The sequence below is a fragment of the Bufo gargarizans genome, chromosome 3 (assembly GCF_014858855.1).
Source record: "Bufo gargarizans isolate SCDJY-AF-19 chromosome 3, ASM1485885v1, whole genome shotgun sequence".
Taxonomy (NCBI): Eukaryota; Metazoa; Chordata; class Amphibia; order Anura; family Bufonidae; genus Bufo; species Bufo gargarizans.
Window position 1 is genome coordinate 516,112,456 of NC_058082.1, and position 24,118 is coordinate 516,136,573.

The following is a 24,118-nucleotide window of genomic DNA, read 5'->3' on the forward strand; positions in this document are numbered from 1 at the left end:
CTGAAACCAAGAGAGCCTTAGTTAGCTCTGAAGACACCCCAGTTGCAGGACCCAACCTCCTGGGAGAAACCCACAGTCAATCAACAGTCAAGTGAGGAAACTCCAGGGTAAGCTAAGTAACCCTGATGGGCAGATGCAAATAGAAAGGAAAGCAAGAATCTAATACCTGAGGAAGATAGTAACCAAAGATTTAAACCACCCTTTAGGCATCCGGGCCTTGGGAGATAAAGCCAGAGCAGGAGTTCTAGAAAGGACAGTGTACATTGATTCTGAGGAAAGGTACAACCTGCTGCTGAGTGCTTGTGAAGTTACCCTCTGCGTATCTTGCATAAATATTGCCTGCCATTCTGTGAATAAGCCTACTTGTGGAACTGTGATTGCAAGACTGTGTTAATACCTGCTGTACAAAGTTGGACTGTTCAGTAAAAGTAACGTTTGGTTCACTATTCTACTTGTGTACCTCCATCATTCCAACCACCAACCGGTGTGCCACCGTCCAAAGGCACTGGCGTCACTAATCCAACAGGGACCTTGCCCCAGGCACTTAAAATACCCGTAACATCCAGGGCACCTCAATCCACCATCAGGCCTGGTCCCTATATACAGAGTGTGCCCCAGAGGAACCGTGTCTACCTCTCCTTCACTGCCACGCACCTGCCCAGGGTTCTCCAAATATAGTGAGTAACCCTCGATTGCCCATAACCGTGACCTTACTTCGCTATACCCTGCAGGTCTGGCGTGTTGCATAAATTGGCGTCACGAACAGGATACGAATATTCCTGCGCCATTGCGGATTTAAAAACTGTGTGCTGTAATTTGTCTTAAAGTGACATGCCCCAATTGTTTTATTAAAAATTGCTGGGCCAAAGTGGACTGTAATAATTGCGGTGTGAAAATAGCATTGTGTGGACTGTTTTCTACTTATTTAAGCCACCGCTTGCTGTCAATGAATAGACAGCTATTTTGCTCAAAGATGGCCGCTTAGCTTGATTGAAATTGTTTGCTGCGTCATCTTCATACTAAATTGGCGGTAAAAATTGGCGCCTTCTGCTGAAAAGAGCGGGAAGGCTGTATGCTGGCGCCACCACCCAGTCTGGACATTTGCATGTCTGCTGAAATGGAATCCGCCTCCCCATACTGGAGTACCTGGGGGGCGGCCTCCCAATGCAATGGGAGGATCTGTCTACAATTGTTGGCGCCACCCTGTCGCTCTCCAGAGAAGGATCGAGCATGTTGAGGAGTGAGGACTGCTCTGCTGAGATGTCTGCGCCTGATTTGTTAACGATGAATGTGACTGGTGTAGAGCAAGAGGACGCTCCACCGGCCTACTCTCCAGGACCGGAGAGACCCGCCTGCCCGCCACCGAGGACGCAACCGGAGACCTACTATGGCTCCTGGAGAGACTTCTTCCAGCCCTCGTTCAAGTGGTCAGCGTTGATGGCAGAGATTCGGGAGGCCGCAATAAAGAAGACTACTAAAACCAAATTCACCCCTGCTGAGGGCCTGCGAGGCCCCTACACCACTGCCGTGTCCCGTCCTAAAAAGAAATCGGAGGACTGGGACCTTGATGAGGACCACCCTGGCTGCGAGCGCGAACCTGTGTGCTCTCCAGAACCGGCCCATCATGCCTTTCAGGAACGGGGCTCTTTCATTGGCCCGAATGTATTCTGGCAACCAACAGTGGTGGAGAAGAGGGTTAGCCCATGGCCCTCACCTGAGCTGCCTCGCAGGGAAAAGACTGTACGTGAACTTCAAGATGCAGAAAGATTCCGGGCTACCCTGGAGAATATCCGAAGAGGGAGGAACGCGGACGCCTCACCTGAGCCTGCAGCGGCTGCTCAGGATGAACCACCCACCTTCCAAGTGCCGACGGCGACAGCAGAGACCAGCGATCCCGACTCCGAAATCCTGGACGACCAGATTGTGCGGCTGGAGATGAAACTGCGGGAGCTGCGCCAGATTGCCTCCGCCAGGATCCAGACTCCACCGGACCTAAAAGAAAGTGGACGTAAGGACTCGGACGTCTCCGGGTCTAAGGTGAGAGTACCTGTCCCTTCCAGTCGTCCCTCCTTAGTATCGGCACCTGCGGTGGGGTCCTCTTATGCTGTGCACCGGCGCACAGAGCCAGTCGTCCAAGAACCCACCGGACCGCTTGCAGCAGCGGTGCCCAGGCCAGTGCAGCAGCCCACGATTGTTATGCCTGCTCCGGTGCGGTCAGCGACTTTGATCACCCCTAGGCCTATGGGGCCTATACCTATTAGGGGTCCGTTTATGTTACAGTTGCCCCCCAATACTGTGTTGTGGGCACATCCATCTGTTGATCCTCAGTACAGGCCCAATATACAAATGGAGCCAGGGAGCACCACTGAAATGCAAAGTGGATATGACTTGCCCCTGTGAATTGGCCTGCTAGGCCCTTGATGTTGGATTTATTTTGCCAAGGGATCCTAAAGAAAATTTAACCCTTTCAGGACAGGAGTCCTTTGTTGTTTTGGCCCTCTGTTGCTGCTGCCAGTTACCCACGGCTCAGTGGAGGCGGCAAGCCACTGAAATACCACGTGCAGCAAGGCCATCTTGTTTACAGGACCTCCTGCCTGCTTTCTCAGAGTGAAAACCCAGTTGTGCCTGTTTTCATAAGTTGCACCTTTAACCCTTTCACCCCCTTTTCAGGTTGATTAAGGGTATTACAGCACTTGTTTCTATATGGATGCCATTTGAATAATGTGGACTATTTTATGTGCTGCTATTTTATTATGCAACTTAAATTTCAAGAATTGTGCCCAGAGATGGACTCCACCATGTGCGAGCCTCTGTGATCCTTATACTTCTGCCCTTACTTATCTTTGTCTCTGGTACTGAATAATTCTACAAGAAAAGAACCTGGGTACGGACTCATTTTATATGCTTTGAGCCTCCAAGAATTGTTATTTAATGTTTTTACATTTTCCATGGACTACAGCTGTTCTATCGTGGACAATTTGCACTTAAAAGTGTTATTGTGGACTATCCTGGTATTTACTGTTGCGCTGTGCCAGGTCAGAGCCCCTGTTCCCATTGTGCTATCCTGAGAGAAGAGAACGACGCCCCTTTTCACCATTACTTGTTCCTAAAGCCAGTAGAACTGCCTGATATACAGGTCCTTTTCAAAAAATTAGCATATTGTGATAAAGTTCATTCTTTTCTGTAATGTACTGATAAACATTAGACTTTCATATATTTTAGATTCATTACACACCAACTGAAGTAGTTCAAGCCTTTTATTGTTTTAATATTGATGATTTTGGCATACAGCTCATGAAAACCCAAATTTCCTATCTAAAAAAATTAGCATATTTCATCCGACCAATAAAAGAAAAGTGTTTTTAATACAAAAAAAGTCAACCTTCAAATAATTATGTTCAGTTATGCACTCAATACTTGGTCGGGAATCCTTTTGCAGAAATGACTGCTTCAATGCGGCGTGGCATGGAGGCAATCAGCCTGTGGCACTGCTGAGGTGTTATGGAGGCCCAGGATGCTTCGATAGCGGCCTTAAGCTCATCCAGAGTGTTGGGTCTTGCGTCTCTCAACTTTCTCTTCCCAATATTCCACAGATTCTCTATGGGGTTCAGGTCAGGAGAGTTGGCAGGCCAATTGAGCACAGTAATACCATGGTCAGTAAACCATTTACCAGTGGTTTTGGCACTGTGAGCAGGTGCCAGGTTGTGCTGAAAAATGAAATCTTCATCTCTATAAAGCTTTTCCGCAGATGGAAGCATGAAGTGCTCCAAAATCTCCTGATAGCTAGCTGCATTGACCCTGCCCTTGATAAAACACAGTGGACCAACACCAGCAGCTGACATGGCACCCCAGACCATCACTGACTGTGGGTACTTGACACTGGACTTCAGGCATTTTGTCATTTCCCTCTCCCCAGTCTTCCTCCAGACTCTGGCACCTTGATTTCCGAATGACATGCAACAGTCCAGTGCTGCTTCTCTGTAGCCCAGGTCAGGCGCTTCTGCCGCTGTTTCTGGTTCAAAAGTGGCTTGACCTGGGGAATGCGGCACCTGTAGCCCATTTCCTGCACACGCCTGTACACGGTGGCTCTGGATGTTTCTACTCCAGACTCAGTCTACTGTTTCCGCAGGTCCCCCAAGGTCTGGAATCCGTCCTTCTCCACAATCTTCCTCAGGGTCCGGTCACCTCTTCTCGTTGTGCAGCGTTTTCTGCCACACTTTTTCCTTCCCACAGACTTCCCACTGAGGTGCCTTGATACAGCACTCTGGGAACAGCCTATTCGTTCAGAAATTTCTTTCTGTGTCTTACCCTCTTGCTTGAGGGTGTCAATGATGGCCTTCTGGACAGCAGTCAGGTCGGCAGTCTTACCCATGATTGCGGTTTTGAGTAATGAACCAGGCTGGGAGTTTTTAAAAGCCTCAGGAATCTTTTGCAGGTGTTTAGAGTTAATTAGTTGATTCAGATGATTAGGTTAATAGCTCGTTTAGAGAACCTTTTCATGATATGCTAATTTTTTGAGATAGGAATTTTGGGTTTTCATGAGCTGTATGCCAAAATCATCAAAATTAAAACAATAAAAGGCTTGAACTACTTCAGTTGGTGTGTAATGAATCTAAAATATATGAAAGTCTAATGTTTATCAGTACATTACAGAAAATAATGAACTTTATGACAATATGCTAATTTTTTGAAAAGGACCTGTATATATGCATATAATGTATTCTTGCAAATGTAGATGGAGTTTTCCTGCTTTGCATTATTTCCTCTTTTTCAGGTGCAGTATCCAGCTGGGCAGGGCCCCCTCCATGTTGCACCGAGGACGGGCAACGTTATAGCGTGGGGGTATGTAGTGTCCCACTAGGTAGGGGTGGGCACTACACAAGGGTCAATTGGTGTGCGCGTTACTCCTACTCACAAGGAACAGAAATGTTATATTTAATTGTGCATTTAATGTATGTTCTAATGTGTTTTTCTATGCAATGTACCCCTGTATGATGCAATAGCAGGCCTAGTTGGGTGTAGTTAGACATTCCAGACACTAGAGGGAGATAGGGAGCCCCTAGTATAAATGTCCAGGCCCAGACAGGGAGAGTTAGTGCAGTGCAGTGTGTGCAGAGTCAGGAGTCTAAGAAGACAGAGGTTAGAAAGCCTGCTCCTGACATGCAGCTTGATAGCCCTGGCTGCTAGTGATGTCCAGGAGGCTAGTGAGAAGCTCCAGCCTGCCTGAAACCAAGAGAGCCTTAGTTAGCTCTGAAGACACCCCAGTTGCAGGACCCAACCTCCTGGGAGAAACCCACAGTCAATCAACAGTCAAGTGAGGAAACTCCAGGGTAAGCTAAGTAACCCTGATGGGCAGATGCAAATAGAAAGGAAAGCAAGAATCTAATACCTGAGGAAGATAGTAATCAAGGATTTAAGCCACCCTTTAGGCATCCGGGCCTTGGGAGATAAAGCCAGAGCAGGAGTTCTAGAAAGGACAGTGTACATTGATTCTGAGGAAAGGTACAACCTGCTGCTGAGTGCTTGTGAAGTTACCCTCTGCGTATCTTGCATAAATATTGCCTGCCATTCTGTGAATAAGCCTACTTGTGGAACTGTGATTGCAAGACTGTGTTAATACCTGCTGTACAAAGTTGGACTGTTCAGTAAAAGTAACGTTTGGTTCACTATTCTACTTGTGTACCTCCATCATTCCAACCACCAACCGGTGTGCCACCGTCCAAAGGCACTGGCGTCACGAATCCAACAGGGACCTTGCCCCAGGCACTTAAAATACCCGTAACATCCAGGGCACCTCAATCCACCATCAGGCCTGGTCCCTATATACAGAGTGTGCCCCAGAGGAACCGTGTCTACCTCTCGTTCACTGCCACGCACCTGCCCAGGGTTCTCCAAATATAGTGAGTAACCCTCGATTGCCCATAACCGTGACCTCACTTCGCTATACCCTGCAGGTCTGGCGTGTTGCAATACAACCCACCATGATTCAATGTGATTACACAGTAAAATAGGAAAAATATGTATTTTATATCGCTTAATGTGTGTATATATTCTTCCTTTTATTCTCTGCTATTAATTGGAAAACCTAAGTCAGTGCCGTTTATGGTTTTAATGTGGGTGTTTCTGAGACGTTACAAAGGGCATTTGCTGTGGTTATATCTGCAGTGCATAACTAAACAGAATTTGCGGATGTGATAATGTGACAAGACCTGGCTGGCCTAATGGTGCCGTAATGGGTGTTTATTCTTGTTTTACAGCCTAGATAAACCAAGTGACATTTATGAACAATTACTAAGATGAAGCTTACACGTGTAAGAAATAGAAGCATCCTCATTGTCTTTTTTATTTTATTTTAGTAAATATATTATTTTATTTTGCTACTTGCAGTATAACAGGCCGAACTGGATGGACAAATTTCTTTTTCTCGACCTTATATGCTATGTTACTATGTTATATACTATTTTACTGTAGTTTTTCTGCCCGATTGTGTGGCAATGCGCGTGGTGCACTTTTTAAAGCCAAAACCAGGAGTGGATTCAAATAAACAGGTCAGATAGTGTCTGTCCTTTATACTTTCTCTTCTTTTATGATCCACAACTGATTTTGGCTTTAAAAACTGCATCCCACCCTGATAGTAACCCCAATGGTTAAAAAGCATGATACATTTTAAAACCTACAGACGGTTACAGTATCCTCCTTAAAATATTGTTTTAGCTGTTTTCTTTGTAAATCATTTTGTTTCTTACAGTGGTTGGCACCCACCAGAATTCAATGCCATATGTGAGAGTGGTTGAGTACTTTTTCTTGGATACATTGAAGAATTGACTGACAGTCAGCGATCATGCATGCACACAAACCTTCAGATTTCTCACAGTGAAAGCACATCTGTCACAGCAGATTGGTACCTATGAAACTGGCTGACCTGTTACTTGTGCACTTGGCAGCTGAAGGCATCAGTGTTGGTCCCGTGGTCATATGTGCCCACATTATTGAGAAAAATTTATTTTTAAAGGGTTTCTACCACCTCATTTTGACCTAATTAGCTCTCAGACACTAGCGATCTGCTAGTGTCTGATCTACCTAACAATGCTATTTTCAGACCTTTGTGTGGATCCGTTTCACAAAAAAACAAACTTTTATTGATATGCTAATGAGCCTCTAGGTGCTATGGGGGGAGGCTCGGTCTACTCACACTGTATGCGGCCCCGCTCGTCCATCAAGCCCGCCCATCACCTCTAGAATGCCATCCTCCATCTCAGCCAGTTGACGAATTCACTGCGCCTATGCCATGCTCGTCTGTATTTGGCGCAGACGCAGTGAATGTCTGACCGCTCCCTGCACAGACTTCTCCACTGCGCCTGCGCCGATTACGTCAGAGTGCTCCGAGGAACAGATTGCGCAGGCACATTGGAGATGCCGGTGCAGGGAGCGTTCAGACAGTCACTGCGCCTGCGCCGAATACAGATGCACACGGCGCAGGCGCGAGAATTCGTCCGCTGGCTGAGATGGAGGATGGCATTCTAGAGGAGATGGGTGGGCTTGACGGACGAGCGGGGCGCGGCATACAGTGTGAGTAGACCGAGCCTCTAGGTGCTGAAAAGACGCCCCCATAGCACCTAGAGCAGGCATGTCCAAAGTGCAGCCCTCCAGCTGTTGCAAAACTACAACTCCCAGCATGCCCTAATAGTTGTAAGCTATCCAGGCATGCTGGGAGTTGTAGTTTTGCAACAGCTGGAGGGCCGCACTTTGGACATGCCTGACCTAGAGGCTCATTAGCATATCAATAAAAGTTAGTTTTTTTGTGAAACGGATCCACACAAAGGTCTGAAAATAGCATTGTTAGGTAGATCAGACACTAGCAGATCGCTAGTGTCTGAGAGCTAATTAGGTCAAAATCAGGTGGTAGAAACCCTTTAATAGATGCAAATGTGCCTCTAGGAGCAACAGGGGCGTTGCCGTTACACCTAGAGGCTCTGCTCTCTCTGCAACTGCCGTGCCGTCTGCACTTTAATTGACAGGGCCAGGCAGTGAAAATGCCATCTCACTTAGCCCTGTCAATCAAAGTGCTGAGGGCATAGCAGCTGCAGAGAGCGGACCCTCTAGGTGTAATAGAAACACCCCCAGGCTCATTTCCATATTTATAAACTTAATTGTTCTCAGCACTCATGCAACACTCCATCCAGCTTCATAGGTAGAAATCTGCCGACAGAAAGGCAATCTGTCATCAAATCCATCCTATTTAAACCAGTTTACATGTTCAGTGAGCCGTGGCGAGCCTCATCTCTGTACTGTCCGTGCGCTGAACACAATAGCAATTGCTCTGCAGTGAGACTTCAGGGCCAGGCGTGAATCAGTCTGCATGCCAGACCCTATCAGTCAAAGAGGTGGGGGCGCGGCATGTAGAGTTAGCAGTGCAACAAGGTGCAATAGCAACACCCTCATTGCACCCAGGAACTAATATACAGATGATTAAAATTCTGCTTTCTCTGCAATAAGGCCATGGAGTGACATGGAGGAAAAAACATTTCATCCAGCTGTCAAGGGCTCATCGGACATAGAAGCTGTTAATAGAATGGATTTGGTGACAGATTCCTTTTAACAACACGGCAATAACAGGTTTGGAACCGCATAAGGACACTTGACCTCAAACCTATTGACTGGTTCCCTTAAAATATTACAAACAATGAATGACCTTTGATTTTAATAAGTGCCCAAAGCAGTCGTTCCTCCAGTGCTATGAGGTGATTGCAGGACGTTTAAAGGGGTTTTCCAGGATTTCATCAATTTTCAGTTAGTTCCCCTACCATGTTTGACCTAATGACAGAATCACCTGGTCCCTGCAGCTCCGATTATGTGCCCTGGCTTTTTTCGGCAATCTTTTGGTCCCAAGCTTGTTTACTGCAGCCTATGACTGGTCTCAGCGGGAATGTGTCCCTAGGTGGCACATCACTGCTAGGTCACATGCCTGATGGGGACATGTCACTGCTGAAGCCATTTGTTGGCTGCAGCAGTGCAATGTTGCCCTGTCCGGTAGTAGACAAGCTGGGAATCGGAAGCTTGCTGAACGCAGCCAGGGTGCAGGACCAGCGAGAACCAAATATGTGAAATGCTGTTTTGCTTGCATACATTGCCCGGTATAGCAGGGAACATTGATTGTAATGAATCAATGATACAGAAATAAATCAGTAAATAAGCGATCATTGTCAACCAGATGTTGTCAGGTTCTATTGTTTAGTCTGTAATGTGCATACATATTGTTCACGTAATGTGTATGTCCATGTTTAAGTGACTGTTAAATGCCTGCACGGCTGCAGCCTGATTTATTATAGCATACGTCTGGATAATGACATTTATTTGCCAGGGGGCAGCGTAAATTGATTATATGTCAGCAGAATGCAGGGAATGTGCAATTTATGGCCACAATCCATGGGTGACATTATAATCCAGTTGTTTCTATGACATGTCTGTAGATGCTGCAAAATTTCAATCAGCATTTTAACTCTGTCATTTTAACTGGGTTGTTTTCACCGAACTGCAATTGAAGTGACCTATGGTTTGTCAGGTAATTTTCTGTTTAGTTCTGACTCATTTTCATTGTGAGTCATTTAGTAGATGTCCACCCTTGAACAGTTTTTTTTTTTTAATTTGATGAAAATTTGTTTAACCCCTTAAGGACCGGGCTCATTTTCACCTTAAGGACCGGGCCATTTTTTGCAAATCTGACCAGTGTCACTTTAAGTGCTCATAACTTTCAAACGCTTTGACTTACCCAGGCCGTTCTGAGATTGTTTTTTCGTCACATATTGTACTTCATGACACTGCTAAAATTGGGTCAAAAAAGTTATTTTTTTTGCATAAAAAAATACATTTTTTACCAAAAATTTTGAAAAATTAGCAAATTTCAAAGTTTCAGTTTCTCTACTTCTGTAATACATAGTAATACCCCCAAAAATTGTGATGACTTTACATTCCCCATATGTCTACTTCATGTTTGTAGCATTTTGGGAATGATATTTTATTTTTTGGGGATGTTACAAGGCTTAGAAGTTTAGAAGCAAATTTTGAAATTTTTGAGAAATCTTCAAAATCCCACTTTTTATGGACCAGTTCAGGTTTGAAGTCATATTGTGAGGCTTAGATAATAGAAACCTCCCAAAAATGACCCCATTCTAGAAACTACACCCCTCAAGGTATTCAAAACTGTTTTTTCAAACTTTATTAACCCTTTAGGTGTTCCACAAGAGTTAATGGCAGATGGAGAAACAATTTTGAAATTTCTATTTTTTGGAAAATTTTCCAATATAATAAATTTTTTCCAGGAGTAAAATAAGGGTTAACTGCCAAACAACACTCAAAATGGGTTGCCCTGATTCTGTAGTTTGCAAAAACACCCCATATGTGGTCGTAAACTACTGTTTGGCCGAACGGTAGCACATAGAAGGAGGGGAACACCATATGGGTTTTGGAAGGCAGATTTTGCAGGACTGGTTTTGTTTATACCATGTCCCATTTGAAGCCCCCTGTTGCACCCCTAGAATAGAAATTTCAAAAAAGTGACTCCATCTAAGAAAGTACACCCCTCAAGGTATTCAAAACTGGGTTTACAAACTTTGTTAACCCTTTAGGTGTTCCACAAGAGTTAATGGCAGATGGAGAAACAATTATGAAATTTCAATTTTTTGGAAAATTTTCCAATATAATCAATTTTTTCTAGGAGTAAAACAAGGGTTAACTGCCAAACAACACTCAAAATGGGTTGCCCTGATTCTGTAGTTTGCAAAAACACCCCATATGTGGTCGTAAACTACTGTTTGGCCGAACGGTAGCACATAGAAGGAGGGGAACACCATATGGGTTTTGGAAGGCAGATTTTGCAGGACTGGTTTTGTTTATACCATGTCCCATTTGAAGCCCCCTGTTGCACCCCTAGAATAGAAATTTCAAAAAAGTGACTCCATCTAAGAAAGTACACCCCTCAAGGTATTCAAAACTGGGTTTACAAACTTTGTTAACCCTTTAGGTGTTCCACAAGAGTTAATGGCAGATGGAGAAACAATTATGAAATTTCAATTTTTTGGAAAATTTTCCAATATAATCAATTTTTTCTAGGAGTAAAACAAGGGTTAACTGCCAAACAACACTCAAAATGGGTTGCCCTGATTCTGTAGTTTGCAAAAACACCCCATATGTGGTCGTAAACTACTGTTTGGCCGAACGGTAGCACATAGAAGGAGGGGAACACCATATGGGTTTTGGAAGGCAGATTTTGCAGGACTGGTTTTGTTTATACCATGTCCCATTTGAAGCCCCCTGTTGCACCCCTAGAATAGAAATTTCAAAAAAGTGACTCCATCTAAGAAAGTACACCCCTCAAGGTATTCAAAACTGGGTTTACAAACTTTGTTAACCCTTTAGGTGTTCCACAAGAGTTAATGGCAGATGGAGAAACAATTATGAAATTTCAATTTTTTGGAAAATTTTCCAATATAATCAATTTTTTCTAGGAGTAAAACAAGGGTTAACTGCCAAACAACACTCAAAATGGGTTGCCCTGATTCTGTAGTTTGCAAAAACACCCCATATGTGGTCGTAAACTACTGTTTGGCCGAACGGTAGCACATAGAAGGAGGGGAACACCATATGGGTTTTGGAAGGCAGATTTTGCAGGACTGGTTTTGTTTATACCATGTCCCATTTGAAGCCCCCTGTTGCACCCCTAGAATAGAAATTTCAAAAAAGTGACTCCATCTAAGAAAGTACACCCCTCAAGGTATTCAAAACTGGGTTTACAAACTTTGTTAACCCTTTAGGTGTTCCACAAGAGTTAATGGCAGATGGAGAAACAATTATGAAATTTCAATTTTTTGGAAAATTTTCCAATATAATCAATTTTTTCTAGGAGTAAAACAAGGGTTAACTGCCAAACAACACTCAAAATGGGTTGCCCTGATTCTGTAGTTTGCAGAAACACCCCATATGTGGTGGTAAACTACTATTTGGCTAAACGGCAGGACATAGAAGAAGGGGAACGCCATATGGTTTTTGGAAGGCAGATTTTGCTGGACTGGTTTATTTACACCATGTACCCTTTCAAGCCCCCTGATGCACCCCTAGAGTAGAAACTCCATAAAAGTGACCCCATCTAGGAAACTACGGGATAAGGTGGTTGTTGTTTTGGGACTATTTTTGGGGTAAATTTGATATTTGGTTGCTCTATATTACTCTTTTTTGAGGCAATGTAACAAAAAAATTTAAATCTAAAATTGTTTCTACATTCGCTATTTAGTTTTGTGGAACACCTAAAGGGTTAACATAGTTTGTAAAGTAACTTTTGAATACCTTGAGGGGTGTAGTTTCTTAGATGGGGTCACTTTTTTGGAGTTTCTAGTCTGGGCTACATCAGGGGGGGCTTCTAATGGGACATGGTGTCAAAAAAAAAACTGTCCATCAAAATCTGCCTTCCAGAAACCGTATGGCGTTCCCTTCGTTCTATGCCCTGCCGTGCGGCTATATAGCCATTTACGACCACATATGGGGTGTTTCTGCAAACGACAGAATCGGGGCAATAAATATTTAGTTTTGTTTGGCTGTTAACCCTTGCTTTATTACCGGCAAAATGGATTTAAATTGAAATTTTGCCCAAAAATAGGTGTTTTGGCACCGTTTTTATTTTATATTTTAACACCGTTCATCCGAGGCGTTTGGTCAAAAGTTATTTTTATAGCGACGACTTTTACGCACGCGACGATGCCCAATATGTATGGCTCTCAGACTTTGGAGACACTAAGCAGGCATCCTAAAACTGCGGCCCTCCAGATGTTGTAAAACTACAATTCCCACCATGCCCTGCTGATGGCTGTAGGTTGTCTGGGCATGCTGGGAGTTATAGTTTTACAACATCTGGAGGGCCGCAGTTTGAGGATGCCTGCACTAAAACTAATATTTTTGGGGGAAAGAAAAATAGTTTTCGTGTCTCCAAAGTCTGAGAGCCATAGTGTTTTATGTTCTCTAGTGAACTGTTGGGGATTATAAAAATTTAGTACTCCATGGAAGTGTGATACTCCCTGAAGCAATCGATAACGCAGAGGCCCGGATGATCGGGGCACGTGTCGCACTGAGTGGTGGTGTCCTTCCGTATCCCCCTCCTGCGACACACTCTGCACTTTTTTTGGGTTCGTCCCTTCTTTCCAGTATGGGGGACCACACCTGGAAAGTGTTGGCCAGGGACGATCCGGGCGCCTCCAGTTCCCGAGGTACTCCGGCCTGCTCTTTCCCGGTCCGAAAAGATCAGGTCCTTGAGGACTGCCTCATAGAATTGGAGGAATGTCCCTGTGCTGCCAGCGCTTCGGGATAGTACAAAAGAGTTGTACATGGCAACCTGCACCAAGTAGACCGCAACTTTTTTGTACCATGCCCGGGTTTTGCGCATGGCGTTATATGGCGTGAGGACTTGATCCGAGAGATCAACTCCTCCCATATACCGATTGTAGTCGACGATACAATCGGGCTTGAGGACCGTTGCCGCGGTACCTCGCACAGGGACTGGGGTGGTGCCGTTACCGTGGATTGTGGACAGCATAAGGACATCCCTCTTGTCCTTATACCTGACCAGCAACAGGTTTCCACTGGTAAGTGCACGGGTCTCACCCCTGGGGATAGGTACCTGGAGGGGGTAGGCAGGGAGGCCGCGCTGATTTTTCCGCACGGTCCCACAAGCGAACGTAGATCTGGCGGCAAGGGACCTGAACAAGGGAATGCTGGTATAAAAGTTATCCACGTACAAGTGGTAACCATTATCCAGCAGTGGGTACATAAGGTCCCACACGAGTTTCCCGCTAACACCCAGAGTGGGGGGACATTCTGGGGGTTGAATACGGGAATCTCGCCCCTCGTACACACGAAATTTGTAAGTGTACCCTGAGGTACTCTCACAAATTTTGTATAGCTTCACGCCATACCTCGCTCGCTTTGTGGGAATATATTGGCGGAAACTGAGTCTCCCCTTGAACGCAATGAGCGACTCATCAACCGCGACCTCCCTTCCAGGTACGTAGGCCTGCTGAAATGTGGCCCCAAAGTGATCGATGACAGGCCGTATCTTATACAGCCGGTCATAGGCAGGATCACCTCGGGGTGGACATGCTGCATTATCGGAATAATGCAGACATTTCCGGATGGCCTCAAACCGGGAGCGTGTCATGACCATACTGTACAGTGGGGTCTGGTACAGGACGTCCCCACTCCAGTATTGCCTGACACTGGGTTTTTGGACTAGACCCATATGCAGCACGAGGCCCCAAAATGTCCTCATTTCGGCTGCACTGACCGGCGTCCAGCCACCGGGTCTAGCCAAAACTGAGCCTGGGTTTTGAGCGACGAACTGTTGGGCGTACAGATTCGTCTGCTCCACCATCAAATTCACCAGTGGGTTACTGAAAAAAAAACTAAAATAGTCAATTTCAGTAAACCCCACTGTGGGAATCTGGATTCCAGGATTGCCAGCGAAATCCGGAATCTCAGGCTCAAAGTCCACTGGGGGACACCAGCTAAGTTCATCGGCAGGGGTCTCCGGTGAACTTATTTGGTGGGCCGGGAAACCAGTACGAACCCCAGGGCGGCTCGTACTAGGGTGGGCCACAGGATCCCTAGCATGTGCGGCCCCTGGCTCCGCCTGGCGGCGTCTCCGCCGCCTTGGTGGCTCATCGTCATCCGATGATGATGAGGAGGATGCTGATGATAAGAGGAATGTGGGGTCATCCTCATCCTCACTGGGGCTCTCGGAGTCGGAGGCAATCTGGGCATATGCCTCCTCGGCCGAGAACACCCGGCGGGCCATGGGTGTGTGTGCGTGTAGGTGTGCGTGTGTGTAAAACTTTATTATATGTGCGTGTGTGTGGGGGCAACGGGTGTTCGCGTACTAAAAAAAGGAAAAAAGGGCAAGTGTTAGGAAAAAAAAAAAGTTGCTGATTAGCGGTACAACGCTGATCAGCGGTGGGGCAGGCGATGCGCTAACAGTGGACGGACGCTAAAAAGTGCCGACCAGTCAGCGAACGCAGAAAAAAAAGTGGTGGTGAGGGGGCTAGTGGTGGTGGTGGGGGGGGGGTTGGGGGGAGTGGTGGGGGGATGGGTGGAGGGGGTGGGGGGGCTGGTGGTGGTGGGGGGCTGGTAGGGGGGGGCAAGTGGCAGGGGGGGGTCTGGGGTCTGATAGATGGATCAAAAAAAAAGTTTTGTGTAAAAGTTAAAAGTTTTTTTTTTTTTTTTTTCCTAACTAACTTTTCCCTTCTTTCCCTGCCTAACGATGCCTCTCCCTCACTGACCCTAACCTACCTGGGTGGCGATGGGTGCAGGAGGGTGATGGATGGCGATTAGGGGGACACAGGAGCTGGTGCTGGACGATGCTGCCGGGTGCTCGTGCAGAACAGGAAGAGGAGGGGAGAGAGGAGCGCAGGAAGTTTGAATCTCGCGCCTCTCTCCCCTGCACCAATCAGCACCCTGGACAGCAGTGTTCAGCACCAGGGCCAGCACCGCCTCCTCAAATCCTCGGACTGCGATTGGTGGTGTATAATTACGCCACCGATCGCAGTCTTTTTCCGGTTCATCGGGTCACCGGACACCCGAATGGACCGGAAACGCAGAAAACCGCAGGTCTGAATTGACCTGCGGTTTTCTGCGATCGCCGATACGGGGGGGTCAAATGACCCCCCCCTGCGTTGTTACGGGATGCCGGCTGAATGATTTCAGCCGAAATCCCGTTCCGATTAACCCCCGCGGCGCCGGAATGCCGATTTTAAGTCAGGACGTACCGGTACGCCCTTGGTCCTTAAGGACTCGGGAAATAGGGCGTACCGGTACGCCCTGTGTCCTTAAGGGGTTAATAATATAGTTAGACTAAAATATTAACTATAGTTAATATATTATAGTTAAACTATAGTATATTAGTTTTAGTGTTCGGAACTGTGTTTTTTAATGCAGAGCTTCAAACCTTTGAATAGTCATTAGACATAGTGGAACATTTGAAGCATCTTCTGTCCATGTGCCAGGAAAGCAAACTCCTGTCAGCTATTAAAGATAGTAAATCTGTTGGCAAATGGAAGGCAATTTCCCTTGTTCAAAATCGGTGAAAAGAGCCCAAAATTGGTAACAATGGCAAATTATAGTGCAGATTGCAACTTCAGAAAAAATGTACAACTTTTGTGCACCAGTTAAGTTCCATACTGCCATTGTTAAATCCCCCCTATAGAACTAAAGGGGTTCTCTGGTATTTTCATATTATTGGCCCATACTTAGGATGCGTCATCAATATGAGATCTGTGTGGGTCTGACTGTAGTGCTCACCGGAGCTCTATTGAACGCCGAGGCCTCCTCACAGCTTACCATTCATAGTTCGATCCATTGGATAGCGGCTGTGCTTGGTATTGCAGCTCAGCTATATTCACTTGAGTGGGACTGAGCTGTGCCTAGGCCATGTGTCTGATGAATGTGGCGTCATATGGCCTAGGAAAGAGGCCTAAGCGCTCACAGAGCACCAAGGCCTCCATACAGGTGATTGGAGGGGTTGCCGGGAGTCAGTCCTCAATTGATCAGATATTGATGGCCTATACTAAAGATAGGCCATCAATATCAAAATCACAGAGAACCCTTTTAAAGGGTTACATAGTTACATAGTTGTAACAGTTGAAAAAATACATAAGTCCATCAAGTTCAACCAAGGGAAAGGTGGGAACGCGAAACCCAGAAGGAAGTGAGACTCAGATTTCTACATGTTTCGATAAGCATTAATGTTTACTTTTAAGAATTCATCTAAACCCTTTTTAAAAATGTCCACTGTTCCTGCTGTGACCACGTCCTGAGGAAGTCCATTCCACAGATTCACAGTTCTTACAGTAAAGAAGCTTTAACGCTTCTGGAGAGTGAACTTTTTCTTCTCCAGTCGGAGGAGGTGCCCACTTGTCTTTTGAGGACGTTTTACATGGAACAGTTTTTCACCGTATTTTTTTGTATGGCCCATTTATAAATTTGTATAGGTTAATCATGTCCCCCCTTAGATGTCTCTTTTCAAGACTAAATAAATTAAATTATTTTAATCTTTCTTCATAACTAAGACCCTCCATGCCCCTTATCAGTTTAGTCCCTCTCCTCTGTACTTTTTCCAGCTGCAGTGCGTCCTTTCTATGGACTGGTGCCGAGAACTGAGCTGCATATTCCAGATGAGGCCGTACCAACACTTTGTAAAGTGGTAATATTACATCCATGCCTCGTTTAATGCATGACAATATCCTGGTGGCCTTAGAAGCAGCTGATTGACATTGTATGTTGTAATTTAATCTGCCATCTACAAAGACACCCAAATCCTTCTCTATTCCTGGTGGCCTTAGAAGCAGCTGATTGACATTGTATGTTGTAATTTAATCTGCCATCTACAAAGACACCCAAATCCTTCTCTATAAGTGACTCTCCCAGTGTTACATCACCTAGGACATATGAAGCACGGAGATTATTACTACCGAGATGCATAACTTTACATTTATCCACATTGGACCTCATTTGCCAAGTTGATGCCCATCACTCATAGTGTTCAAGTCAGCTTGTAGTTTATGGACATCTTCCAAACACTGCACCGTACTACATAGCTTAGTGTCATCTGCAGAAATAGATATGGTGATATTAATCTCGTCCTCGATATCATTAATAAATAAATAAAATAATAGAGGACCCAGCGCTGAACCTTGGGGTACACCCCTTATAACCCGGGACCATTCTGAATAGGAATCATTGACCTCAACTCTCTGGACACGGTCCTTAATCCAGTTTTCAATCCAATTACAAACTATACTTTCCAGGCCTATAGACCTTACTTTACTTATTAAGCGTCTATGTGGGGCAGTATCAAAAGCCTTTGCAAAATCCAGAAACACTACATCCACAGCCACCCCATTATCCAGGCTACTACTCACCTCCTCATAAAAACAAATCAGGTAGTCTGACAACTTCTGTCCTTGGTAAAACCATGCTGATTATCACTTATAATATTATTTATAGTCACATACTCCTGTATATAGTCCCTTAAGAGTCCTTCAAACATTTTTCCCACAACAGAAGTTAAACTAAGGCCCCATGCACACGGCCGTGTTTCACAGCCGTGTGCGGGCCGTGGAACCGCGGCCTGGATCCCTCCTGAGTGTAGGAGCGCACGGCGTCACTGGTTGCTATGACGCCGTGCGCTCCCTGCTGCCGGCACAGTACAGTAATACACTGGTATGATCTATACCAGTGTATTACTGTACTGTGCCGGCAGCAGGGAGCGCACGGCGTCATAGCAACCAGTGACGCCGTGCGCTCCTGCTCTCAGGAGGGATCCAGGCCGCAGTTCCACGGCCCGCACACGGCTGTGAAACACGGCCGTGTGCATGGGGCCTAACTGATCTATAATTACCTGTGAAGGACCTTGATCCTTTTTTGAATATGGGCACCACGTTTGCCTTGCGCCAATCACTTGACATTGTTCCAGTACCTAATGAATCTTTAAAAATTATAAACAGGGGTGCAGCAATGACTGAACTGAGCTCTTTAAGCACTCTTGGGTGTAATTCAGATTACAACTTATCCCTTGTCCACAGGTCAGAGAATAAATGTCTGATCAGTGGAGTTTGACCACTAAGACCTCCACCAATTTCAAGAACAGGGGTCCTGTCCCCTTCCATATGAACGGCTGCATTTTCCTGCAAAGTATAGCATAGGACATGTTCCACCTTTCGTGGAATGGACATACGGATGCAGATAGCACACAGATGCTGTCCTTCTGTCCTCATCCGTATGTGCACAAAATACATACAGTTGTGTGAATGCACCCTTATATGCATGCCTATGCAGGAGATTTATATGTTGCCTAAATCAGATGTGTGAGACCTTTCTTAGGCTCCTTTCACACTAGCGTTCGCCGGTCCGCTCGTGAGCTCCGTTTGAAGGAGCTCACGAGCGGACCCGAACGCCTCCGTCCAGCCCTGATGCAGTCTGAATGGAGCGGATCCGCTCAGACTGCATCAGTCTGGCGGCGTTCAGCCTCCGCTCCGCTCGCCTCCGCACGGCCAGGCGGACAGCTGAACGCTGCTTGCAGCGTTCAGCTGTCCGCCTGGCCGTGCGGAGGCGAGCGGATCCGTTCAGACTTACAATGTAAGTCAATAGGAACGGATCTGCTTGAAGATGACACCATATGGCTCAATCTTCAAGCGGATCCGTCCCCCATTGACTTTACATTGAAAGTCTGAACGGATCCGCTCAGGCATCTTGCGCACTTAGAAATTTTTCTAAGTTATTAATGCAGACGGATCCGTACTGAACGGAGCCTCCGTCTGCATTAATATGATCGGATCCGATCAAGCGCTAGTGTGAAAGTACCCTTACCAGTGGGAATCAACACCAAGAGCCACCATCTGTAGCCCCAAGATCCTCATGAGGTGTGGCTTGAACCAAGTGAGAGGACAATAATCAACATCCATTTAGCTATATCATGTAGGTATATCACTTACCTCATGTGGTATCATTTTCTACTACTTATAATATCAAGTCAAACAGCCTGTCTGTACTATTTCATTACAATGACTGGACTCAGCACTATGAGGTCTTCCTTCCTGGGTATCATGGTTGATTCGGATCTGGTGCATTTTATTAAGCTTCTTGACGTTGCTATCAAATCAATAATTCTATAAGGGTATGTACAATTAGACAGCAGCTGCCTATTATTTAGCTAATGAAGACTGTACTGTATAGTCGGTCTGCCTTGATGTTGGCAGCACAGCACCTTCAATACCGTGCTTCCATTAACAATACAGATACAATGAAAAGTGCAGTCTTATTAGTTTAATTAGATATATCTGCAGACTGGTAAGACTGTGGTTTTACCCTAAGGCTGTATTCAGCGTTTGGAAACAGCCACATGGAAAGTCACGGAAAAAGATACAAAACATCCTGCACGATATGATAGTAAATATGCGGATGTACATGTCTACATTTAAAAAAATCACAGAAAATAATAGATTCAAATATTATATATATGGACTAAGCCCTCACTCACATTTAATACAATCTTAGACTCTTAGCCAATATATTTTGATGAAAACATGTCTATGCCCACCTACCAGCCCACCTACCAGCACCCGCCTACCAGCACCAAGGTGGTCTCAGTCAGGCAGGTCCTACTCTATACCTACCTATGCCGTTGGGCATCTACATTCAGGAGCACAAAACAGACAAGAATAGGACATGTTCTATTTTTTTGCGGGGCTGTGTGGCAGCGCCATTGAGATGAATGGGTCCGCATCCAATCTGCAAAAAAAATGTGGATCGGATGTGGACCAAAACTACAGCCGTATGCATGAGCTCTAAATCTGCGTGTATTAATTTGCCGATTTACATGACAATTTTATAGGAGATTTGCTGCAGATTTAACAGCTCAAAATAGGTAACATAAAATCCGCTCAGAAATACTGCAGAAATCTGCACAGATCTTTTCTAAACCACGTTCACAGGCATGTGATGATTTGGGGAGTCTGACCCTAAGTTCGTCTCAGACCATAATTTTCAAGCATTTTCATTAATTTAAGGATAGTGAATCATGTTTCTAATTACTGGCATCAAATGTAGTTTCATAGCTTCAAATCAAAAGAGTGAGAGCCAGGTGACTGTGGCTGCAGTGATAGATGGTGCCACTTGTGCTCTTTCAGATGGCACTGCCTTATGTTATTATGGCACCATCTTGTGGCCGAATAAATCTCTTAGGCCGCTTGCAGACGAGCGTGAGCGGAATAGGTCCGGATGCGTTCAGTGAAAACTGTGCGATTTCGCAAGCAAGTTCCTTTAGTTTTGTCTGCGATTGCGTTCAGGTGCAATGCAATTTAATGTGTTTTGTACGCGCGTGATAAAAAACTGAAGGTTTACAAACAACATCTCTTAGCAACCATCAGTGAAAATGCATCGCAACCGCACCAGCTTTGTGTGAAAATCGCTGAATATAGAACATGCTGCGATTTTCACACAACGCACAAGTGATGCGTGAAAACCAAAGCTCATGTACACAGACCCATTGAAATTAATGGGTCCGGATTCTGTGCGGGCGCAATGCGTTCACATCACGCTTTGCACCCGCGCGGAATACTCGCTCGTATAAAAGGGGCCTTAGGCCTCTTGCACACGGCCATATGGTTTTGCTGTCCGTTTTGAACGGATCAGTTTCTCAGTTTTTTTGTTTCAGCAGTGTTTCCGTTTTGTTTTGCCGTTCCGGTTTTCCGTTTGGTTTCCATTTGTGATCCGTTTTTTGCGGATCGGAAACGGAAGCATACAATAATGATAAACAGTAAGTACATAAAAAAATTGGGCATAACATTTTCACTAGATGGTTCCGCAAAAACTGAACCGATACAGAAGACATACGGATGCATTTGTATGCATTCCGTTTTTTTTGCAGAACCATTGACTTGAATGGAGCCACTGATCATTATTGCGGGCAATAATAGGACAAGTTCTATCATTCAGCGGAACAGAAATACGGAAACGGAATGCATATGGAGTACATTCCTTTTTTTTTTTTTGCGGAACCATTGAAATGAATGGTTCCGCATACGGACCGCAAACGGAATCCGCAAAAACAGAATGGAAACAGAAAAATAAAACGTTTGTGTGCAAGAGGCCTCATGCACACGACCTTATGTATTTTGCGGTCCGCAAAAATCGGATCCGCAAAAAAGGATAACCTCCGTGTGCATTCCGTATTTTGCGGAACGGAACAGCTGGGCCTTCATAGAACTGTACTATCCTTGTCCATAATGCGGACAATAATAGGACATTTTCTATTTTTTTGCGCAATGGAAATACGGACATACAGAAACGGAATGCACACGGAGTAACTTCAGTTTTTTTGTGGACCCATTGAAGTGAATGGTTCCACATACGGTCCGCAAAAAAAAAAAGGAACAAACACGGAAAGAAAATACGTTCATGTGCATGAGCCCTAAGGGCTCATTCAGACGGCCGTATGCTGTCCACAAAAATACTGAATGCTATCTGTTTTTGGGATCTGCCGAAAAACGGATAGCATTCAGTATTTTTGCGGACCCATAGACTTCAATGGGGCCATGTCCTGATTTTCACGGACAAGTATAGGACATGTTTAATTTGTTTTGCGGAACCGTGGAATAGAAAAGGGCCCTATAGAAGTTAATGGGTCAGCATCTAATCCGCAAAAAACGGATCCGCATTTTTGCGGATAGCATACGGCGGCCGTCTGAATAAGCCCTTAGGGTGAGGCTAGACCCAGACTTTTTTTTGTCACACTACAAAAAGTCGCTGTGAAATTGCTGTGCACAGGGAATGCTTGAAAATGGCTTCCAAATCGCTGCAGCCAAGTGAGGAGCTGGAACGATGCGATCTCTAGAGACGAGCAGCGATTTCACAGTGATTTTATTCCACCAACAGTCTTGGTGTAGCCTCAGCCTTAAAGAGGACCTTTCACCTGGAAAAACATTGTGAACTAAGTATCCTGACATATACAGCGGCGCCCAGGGATCTCACTGCACTTACTATTATCCCTGGGCGCCGCTCCGTTCTCCCGTTATGTCCTCCGGTATCTTCGCTGAGTAGGTTATAGTAGGCGGAGACTTAGGACTCTAGGTTATAGTAGGCAGAGTCTGCCCTTGTTCTGCTGGGCGTCTCCTCCTCCTAGGCTGTAGCGCTGGCCAATCGCAGTGCAGAGCTCACAGCCTGGGAGGTTTTTTTCTCCCAGGCTATGAGCTGTGCGCTGCGATTGGCCAGCGCTACAGCCTAGGAGGAGGAGACGCCAAGCAGAATAAGGGCAGTCTCCTCCTACTATAACCAAGTCCCCGAACATACCGGAGGACATAACGGGAGAACGGAGCGGCGCCCAGGGATAATAGTAAGTGCAGTGAGATCCCTGGGCGCCGCTGTATATGTCAGTATACTTAGTTCACAATGTTTTTCCAGGTGAAAGGTCCTCTTTAATCTCCTTGCACATTAGCGATTCCTATTTTTTCTTTTGAGTGGAATCTGAGTGCATATATGCCGGAAAGCCGCTGAATCCCATTACAGTGAACGGGGATTTGGCAGTGCATGGTGATATCCGTCTGTGCCAGCTATAGTGAACCCTGGCAGTGTATTCCTCCGCCGGAACAGACTACTGATGTTCACAGGGCATATGTGAACGTGGCCTTAGAGTATTTCAGTACAGTGCTAATGAGATTAAACAGGACTCAGTAGCTCTGTAGCTTAGGGCTCATTCAGACAAGAAATGTTTATGTCCCAAGCAGTGATGGCCAATTCGCATTGTTCGCCTGTGAACATATGCGGGCTGCCATCTTTTTTCACAAGTCCGGCGAGGCGCAGGTAAGTCCTTGTGCCTGTGCGCGAGCCGCTCTGAAAACAAGTGCGGTCAGCTGGAGCAGGCAGTTCCGAGAACAGCCACTGGGGGCCTTCATCGGGCTGTTCTCTGAACTGCCTGCTCCAGCTGACCGCATTTGTTTTCAGACCGGCTCGCGGCACAGGCACAGGTAAGGGCTTACCTGCGCCTCGCCGGACTTGTGAAAAAATATGGCAGCCTGCATATGTTCGCGGGCGAAGAATGCGAACTGGCCAAGTACTCTCTGAGTATAGAACGGATAACATTTAGTGCCACATTCATCATTAGAATACGCCACTTTTTGTGGCATGAAAAAGTCGCAAACTTCACATTTGCAAATTTTCAAAGGCACTTGCGCAAAAAAAATTTGGGTGCAAGCACCGTTTCTCCATTGGCCTCGCCACTTTCCTGAAAAGGGTGAGTGGCTGGGGCCACATTTATTATTTTTTATACCATAAAGAACACTGAAATCCACAGTGCAATTGTTAGGAAAGAACACTTCCTTCCCAACGATTGTCTGCTCATCGGCGCAGTGTGAATGCGCCTTTTGGCCTCATTCACACGTCAGTGTTTGGTCAGTAACTTCCATCAGTGATTGTGAGCCAAAGCCACGAGTGGAGCCTCCACAGAGAAAAGATACAGTTGCAAGACAAAGTATGTGAACCCTTTAGAATTATATGGATTTCTGCACAAATTGGTCATAAAATGTGATCT

The 24,118-nt window shown here is 45.6% G+C and overlaps 1 protein-coding gene across 4 annotated transcripts in view; it reads left to right on the plus strand.

Moving 5' to 3' along the window:
* Positions 1 to 24,118, plus strand: part of SH3KBP1 (SH3 domain containing kinase binding protein 1) — a 395,797-nt gene that overhangs the window by 148,560 nt on the left and 223,119 nt on the right. The gene's annotated exons all lie outside the window — the stretch shown is intronic.